This window comes from Carica papaya, chromosome 6 (genome assembly GCF_054855325.1).
Source record: "Carica papaya isolate Zhongbai chromosome 6, ASM5485532v1, whole genome shotgun sequence".
In the NCBI taxonomy this organism is placed as follows: Eukaryota; Viridiplantae; Streptophyta; class Magnoliopsida; order Brassicales; family Caricaceae; genus Carica; species Carica papaya.
Genome location: NC_142314.1, coordinates 28,333,606 through 28,342,351, shown reverse-complemented (window position 1 = coordinate 28,342,351; position 8,746 = coordinate 28,333,606).

Genomic DNA, 8,746 nt, shown 5'->3' with positions numbered 1-8,746 from the left:
CTGGACCCTTCATCGCGATGTTATCTGGGTCGTCCGTGTGTGATTCAATCTGGACCGTCCGCACGCGTGAGATCCGGGCCGTCCGTGCGCGTGAGATCTGGGTCTTCCGTATACATGAGATCCGAGCCGTCCGTGCGCGTGAGATCTGGGTCGTCCGTATACATGAGATCCGGGCCGTCCGTGCGCGTGAGATCTGGGCAGTCTGTATGCGTGAGATCTAGACCTTTCGATCGCATGCACGCGGATCGCCCACGTGGCTCCGTCTCGTGTGGCCTCCCGCGTCAGCTTCCTTGCCACGTGGCGTGTTCTGGTTGGCCAGAGCTGCTAACAGGGCTGCTGACGTGGCACAACTTTTTTAAATTGCGTTTTGACCTCCAGTTTTCGATTTTCTTTTCAAAAATACCACCAGAATCTAAATTTTCACCCATTTTTCCTAAAATCAATTTCAATTAAATCCCAAAAATAATTTTACCCTATTTTATTATTATTATTATTATTATTTCTATTAAATTAAATTAAATTAAATTAAAATCTTATAAATTAAATATTAAAATAGAATAAAATTAAACAAAAATTCTAATAAAAATTAAAATATATTAAATAATAAAAATACAATTTTTGGGTGTTACACAATATACCTATATATATACATATATATTTGTTTCCCTTCATACATTTACATAAATTTATGGAAATAAAGATATTTCACATATTCATTATAGTTTACATATGTATATCTCATATGCATAAATATATACATATATATACACCACATATATATAGGTATAACTTAATTTTTATCACCCTCTCACTACCCTAAACTACTCTTACAATCTCTCTATTTAAGTTCAAATTTTTCATTTAAAATCAAGCAAACCTAAAATATATTTATTTTAAACATCATGCATGTTATTCTAAACTATTTAGGAAGAGAATCACAAAAGAAGAAAAAAAAAACTCACGTTTGGATGTTCGAAAAAAGAACGTACGTGAGAGGGGCAGTCTCACGGTGTTTAGGCCACCTGCGATGTTCCCACTCAACCTTCATCTTCCCTCTGCCGCACCAAACGTCCGAATACTCTCTTTCTCTATCTCTCTCTTTTTCCCGTCTCTCTTTTCCCTCTCCTCCCTACTCTTCTTTTATTATTTTTTCATTCTTTTATTTGGTAGATTTAAAAGAGTGAGAAAATATTTTGTTTGGTATTTATATGATGGGGGAAGGGATAAGGAAGATGAGATGGCAATCTAGGAGTGGGAGGGAATCTTCCCATTCATGTGCATGGTGGCCATGTGGTCACCTGTAGTAACTGAGTTTTGGGTTTAAAAAAAATGATAATAATAATAATGATGATATATATACATATGGGAGAGGGAGAGGGGTGAACGGTGTCATTTGGGAGATGGAATGGACGACTAAGATGGATGTGGATTGTGATAGGGAATAGACGACTAGGATGGGTGTAGATGGTGAGAGGGAATGGACGGCTAGGATAGGTGTAGATTGTGGGATGGAATGGAAGGCTAGAATGAGTAGTAGGTGGGGTATAAATAGGAGGAAGAAAAGAAAAAAAACAGAGGAGAAAAGAAAAGGGAGAACCGGAAAGGGAAAGAGGAGACTGGTGATAGAAGATTCGAGAGAAAGAGAGAGAAGTTGGAGAGGGAAGGGACGAGGAGGACGGGAGAGAGAGCGGGAGAATGAGGAGACGAGTAAGGTGACTGAGTGAGCTACAACGATGTGGAAAACGATGGAGATCGGAGGTATGGTGAACTTAAATTTCAAACATAGGATGATTGTGTAATGTGGATTTGATCTTGCAAACTTTGAAATAATGTCTAACATTTGAGGTTCTAAGATGTTGTCGAGACAGTGAAAGAAATTGAAGTAAGAAATAGGTGCTTGATGGAATAGGAGAGTGGAGAGAGGTGGTAAGTGATAGGAAGGTTCGATTAGAACTGTGAGTGAAGAGGAGTGGTGGAAGTCATGGGAGGAGAGGTTAATAGGCACAGGAACAGTGTTGTCGAGACAGTGTAAGGAATTAGAATAGGAAGTAGGTGACAGAAGGAATAAGAGAGTGAAGGAAGAACTTTGGATACAGGAAGAAGTACTTAGTGCAGCTCATAACACCAAATTTGCCATACATCCGGGGAGTACTAGGATGTACAAGAACTTGCAGAAAAATTTCTGGTGGAGGGGTATGAAAAGAGATGTGGCCGAGTATGAGTCGAGATGCTTGACATGTCAGTAAGTGAAAGTGTAACATCAGAGGCCTAGGGGTTTATTACAACCTTTACCCATACCCGAGTGGAAATGGGAGCATGTCTCCATGAATTTTATGACCAGGTTGCCAAGGAATCGCAAGAAGCATGATAGTATCTTGGTGGTAATTGATCGTTTAACTAAATCTTCTCTTTTTATAGCAATAAGGGTGACTAATTCGGTGGACTAGTTGGCTAGGTTGTATATCAAGAAGGTGGTAAGATTACACGACATTTCCATATCGATTGTTTCATATCGGGATTTTCGGTTCACCTCTAGGTTTTAGGGAAGTTTACAACAGGTATTGGGTACTAAGTTGAGTTTCAGTATAACTTTTCATCCATAAACGGATAGATAAACAGAGAGAACTATACAGGTATTGGAGGGCATGTTGCAAGCATGTGTTATCGACATAGGGGGAGGTTGGGAGGATATGCTATCCTTAATGGAGTTCGCGTATAATAATAGTCACCATACTATCATCAGGATGGCTCCTTACGAAACTCTATACGGTAGGCCCTACAGGTCGCCAGTGTGTTGGGAGGAAGTTGGAGAGAGAAAGGTGATAGGGCCTGAACTAGTGAAAGAAACTACGGTTAACGTGTCAGTAATACAGAAGAATTTACAAGCTACCCAAAGTAGATAAAAGGGATATGCAGACAATCGTAGGAGGGATTTGAGCTTTAAAGTAGGGGATCATGTGTTTTTGAAGATGTCCCCAATGAAGGGTTTGTTAAGGTTTGAGAAGAAAGAGAAGTTAAGTCCACACTTTATAGGGCCTTTTGAGATTCTCGATAAGGTGGGCATGGTTGCATACTGGATAACACTTCCTTCTCAGTATAGTGAGGTTCACAATGTATTTCATATTTCTACGCTATGAAAATATCACCCGGATTCGAAACATATTATACAATACTAATCGTTGCCATTGGAGAAGGATTTGACCTATGAAGAGAAACTGATCGGGGTTCTCGAGCGACAAGAAAGGAAATTAAGAAGTAGGATAATACCTATGGTGAATATACAATGGTGACATCACATAAATGAGGAAGCAACGTGAGAACATGAGGATGAGATGAGAAGTAACTATCCAACTCTTTGAGGTAATATAACGAAATTTGAGGGGCCAATTTTCTTTTAAAGAGAGGAATAATGTAGTAACTGAGTTTTGGGTTGAAAAAAATGGTAATAATAATAATAATAATAATAATGATATATATATATATATATGGGAGAGAGAGAGGGGTGAATGGTGCCGTTTGGGAGATGGAATGAACAGCTAGGATGGGTGTGGATTGTGGGAGGGAATAGACAGCTAGGATGGGTGTAGATGGTGAGAGGGAATGGACGGCTAAGATAGGTGTAGATTATGGGATGGAATGGACGGCTAGGATGAGTAGTAGGTGGGGTATAAATAGGAGGAAGAAAAGAAAAAAAACAAAGGAGAAAAGAAAAGGGAGAACCGGAAAGGGAAAAAGGAGGTTGGTGATAGAAGATTCAAGAGAGAGAGAGAAGTCAAAAAGGGAAGGGACGAGAAGAGAGGAAAGGAGGAGTCAGTCAAGGACGGGAGAGAGAGTGGTAGAAGGAGGATACGAGTAAGGCGACTGAGTGAGCTGCAGCAGTGCGAAAAACGATGGAGACTAGAGGTATGGTGAATTTAAATTTCAAACATAGGATGATTGTGTAATGTGGATTTGATCTTGCAAACTTTGAAACAATGTCTGGCATTTGAGGTTCTAAGATGTTGTCGAGACAGTGAAAGAAATTGAAGTAAGAAATAGGTGCTTGATTGAATAGGAGAGCGGAGAAAGGTGGTAAATGACGGGAGGTTCGATTAGAACTGTGACTGAAGAGGAGTAGTGGAAGCCGTGGGAGGAGAGGTCAATAAGTACGAAAACTGTGTTGTCGAGACAATGTAATGAATTAGAAGAGGAAGTAGGTGATGGAAGGAATAGGAGAGTGAAGGAAGAACTTTAGTTACGAAAAGGTTTGAGTAGGACGGTGAGTGAAGAGGTATAAGGGAATCCGTGGGGAGGAGAGGTAAACTGGTATGGGAAGGATGAGTCGGGAGAAACGGAATACATATGAGAGCATGGGAGGCGAAATGCCGAGAGAGAGAGAGAGAGGCAGGAAGGGACGTAGGGAACGACTTCTTATGGTCGCGTAGGGCACATAGTGGGTGATAGTGATAGAGAGAAAAGTACTATGAGACAAGGAACGCAGAGGTGAGGGAAGAGAGGGACTGAGAGCGGGGAGTGGTTGAAAGAGCTGCATGTGTGGTGAGGGGAGAAGTTGAGCGGTAGAGAAAGGGGATTGGGAAATAGGATAGGGAACAGTAAGCGTGTGTATGTGCGTATTTGTGTGTGTGCGTATTTGTGTGCAATGTAAATATGATTGTGAATTTGAAAACTGCATGGAGATGTTGAATGTTTATCAGTAATTAAAGTTGAAATGACTTGCATGTGGGTTAAGTATGCATGTATGTGTGGTGTACTGTGTAGCGCCCGGGGAAATTGAAGACGAAGAGAAAAAAAAAAAAAAAAAAAAACATGCGCGCCACGTCAGCAGACCCAGTCAGCGGTCTTGGCCAACTAGGACCTGCCACGTGGCAAAACCACATCGACCGAGGACGAGCCACGTTGGCGATCCACGTGCGCGCGATCGGACGGCCCAGATTAATCGCGCGCACGGACGGCCCAGATTTAATCGTACGGACGACCCAGATTTAATCAAAAACGGACGGTCCAGATTAAATCAAAATGGACGGCTGAGATCAAAAGGCAAAAGGGTATAAATAAGACCCCCACACCAGACCCCAAACCCTAGCCGCCTGCCCTCGCCGGAGAAGACGAACCAGAAGCCGGCCGCCGCCACCAGCTGTCGCACCGGAGGGATTTCCGACCGCCGATCGAGGTAAATTTCATACCCCCGACTCGTTTTTCCACGCTGATTTCCCCAGTGGCCAAATCGGAGCCAAAATCCTGGCCAAACGGTCGGAAAACATGGCCAAAAGCCAGCGACGCCGCCGCGCCCCTTCTCGATTTTTGCCTCCGATGAGGCCCTTCCCGGCCTCCGTTTAATTTAATTTTTATATCACCGTGATCACCATTCTTTTCTCTACAGGTTGATCGGAGCCGAATCTACAAAACACGAACTTCACCAGAGAGCCGCCGCACCCGAGAGCACCGCCGCCGGTAAGCTTCGATTTTCCATAAATTTTCGGCCCCCCGAGGGCCGTAGGGTTGTTTTATCGCAGGAACCAATGCGAGTGTGGCCGAATTCGGTTGGAAACGGCCGAAAACGGCCAACCCGAGGTGAACCGCCGCCGCTTGCGGCGGCGCCGTCGCTGGAGCACGGCGGAACCGCCGTGCCAGAGTTGTGATATTGGCCGAAAGGGGCCCTGGGCCTAATTTGGGATTTTTTGGAACACGTGCAGGTACCAGTAGTGCGTTTCAGTTCTCCGGGAAAAATTCAGGGAAAATTGGGGACAGCCTGTAGGCGCACTGTGAAGCAGTGTTCGGACCCCGAAACGAGTAAGGACCCCTCACCTTATTTCCTATCACGGTTTTAAAGTTCAATAAATGATAAAACGGTATTTCATGAATCAACGAATGTGTGAAATTGCTTAAGGTCGCTAATGGAGCCCGAGTCTAGTGTGTTTGTCGGTTAACTGTTATTTGGCCTGTTTTACAGTTTTAAATGCAGCATGAGGTTTGATGTTTTCATTTTATAGTTTCGTGTGCATATTTTACTGTTTTATTGATTATGGATTGAATGACCGGGATATTAATGCTGTATGTTGTCTGTTTGGCATAAATTATCGTTTTGCTTGTTTGTATGTGATTGATAATGCTGACTGAGGAAAAAGGAGAATGAAAGATTATATAAATGAAAATTGTATAATGTGTTCAGCCTGACTAGATATCCTGGGAGATGGTGGACGGACCGGGTCCGTAGGGAACCCTATCGGGATTGTGGTCTCCCATACCGGACGGGGTATGGAGATCTTATGTGTTTTGGCGCCCATACCGGACGGGGTATGGGGACGACCCGTTTCACCCTCATACCGGATGGGGTAATGAGGTATATGGTTTGGCGCCCATACCGGACGGGGTATGGGGACGACCCTGGAATATGATTTCAAGTATTAAGGGTTAACGGGTAGCGGGACCCCTATGGATCCCCATGGATACTAGTGGGCTGGTAAATGAGGAAAATATGTTGTGTAACGATTGAATTACGAAAAGCTTGATAGGTATTATGTTATACAGTTTATATATGTGGTTTCATGATGATGATGATGTTATTGCTTTCGTATATTGTTTTATGAATTTCACCGAGGTAAGTGAATGGTAAATGTTTTATTATTAATAAAAGGATTTGTTGTAAATTATGCTCCATTGGTCTTTTTGTGTTTTCTACCCACCTTTACCTCCGTGACGGTGAGATATCGTGATGTCTTTACTGGGTTAGTGTAGCTCATTCCTTATTTAATCATTTCAGATCAAGAAGACATCGTTCCCGAGTCGGTTCCGCAGGAGGACGACGAAGGGGACGCCTAAAGACTCCATAGTCATATTCGTAGCTTTTACTTTCAAGTTTCTCCTTTAGGTAGTTTGATCTTTTATATTTTGTGAGCACGTTTTTGGTTTTAGTGTAAGGGATGTTATTCAAATTTTGACTTCGCTTCCGCATTTGATATTTTTAATATACATTTCATTATGAATTTCCGGGGCTGCTACATATTGAGTATGAATGTGGTGATGATATCTTAGTGGTGGTTGGGGTTGGGACGCCGATATTGGTTGTCGTCACTCAAAAAGGTAAGTCGGTCGTCGATATTGGTGATGCCTAGGAGTTGCTAGATTGGTAACGAGCTGAGTTGCCGATGTTGGTGATGAAAGGAAACAGTAACGATTTGTGTGTGGGTGGCCAGTTGGGGGTCGAGTGGTGGAAAAGAAAAAGGGGTCGCCGATATTGGTGACTTATGGGGGTGTTGTCAGGGGGTAACAGTGTGGGTGAGTGGTCGTGTTAGAGCCGAAGGGATGGTATTATGGGGTGACTACACCTAGTAGAGTTGATAATTTATCTTCAAAGATATGTGATAATTACGGTAGAGTTAAATAGGTAGTAGTGGGGGTAGAAAAGAAGGCGTGACCAATGTAACCCGGGGGGGGGGGGGGAGGGGGAAGAACATAGAAGAATGGGCATTTAATTAGATTTTCATGCTATATTTGTGATTTAAATTTACTGTGCTGAGTTATATGTACTAATTCCCTGTCAATTATAGATGAAATAGGACCGGGGGACTGTATCAAAGCTGTGTGTTTCTGAACCTAGCGTATAGAGGAGACGGAGCAGAGATTACGACTAGTAAAACAGGATAATTACATATTTGGTAGCATTGTAACTCATGTTTAAAACATAAATTTATGAAATTCATAAACTATTATATTCATGCATATACAGTTGAGAAATTTTAGAAATTGAGCAATTTGTTTTCAATATTTTCTCTGTGTATGATCGAATTTATTTATGGAATGAGATACGTGTGTCATGTATACTAATATGTTTGAGATAACGCCACTGGAAAGGAAAAAAAAAAATGGGCGTTACATCACCTCTATCCTATTTTCTAATCTTTCTATGTTTCAATCTCACATGCACCCTCTCTTATTTGATTGGTCATTTCTATTATGGTGAATTTTTAATTCTAATTTATTTATTTATTTATTTTTGTTCTTATATTCATTTTACAATATTTAGTTTAATTAATTTACAAAATTTAATATTTTCTAATCAATTTTTAAGTTAATTAATTAATTTTTTAACTTTCTTTCTAATTTAATTTTATTACTTTATTGATTTTAATATTTCCTAATTATTTTTTAAAATTTTAATTTATTTTACTAATTACAAATTTTAATATATATTTTAAATACTTTCCTAATTTATTTTAATTTTTTAAATAATATTCTAATTCTCAAATAAATTATTATAAATTTTAATTTATTTTACATATTTTTCTAATTTCTTCCCGAATTTTACAAATAAAATTTGAAATTCGATTTCCGCGCTGTTACAATAACAACATTATAGTATATTTTAAAATAAAATACTTTTTTGATAATTTATATATGAACTAAATAATTCTAACTTATGTACATTCTATAAGTCAAAGAAAAAAAATTAAGAGAATTTATTTTTCATAAATTTATAAACTACATTAACTTTTTGAGGAAATGTAAACTATACCAACTTATATAAATCAAGGTAAAATAAAATAAATCTAAAAATAGAATTTTTTTTAGAAAAAAAAAAAGAAAAACTTGAAGTGCACAAATCCAATAAATTATATAAAATTATTATTGACATTAAATGGGGATGATTTCTTGTTATTGTCATTGACAAGCAAAGACGAAACGAAACGTTTCTTATGCCCAAATCAAAGCGGGTTTAGGGCAGCTCAATGGGGTCACCACATTTAAG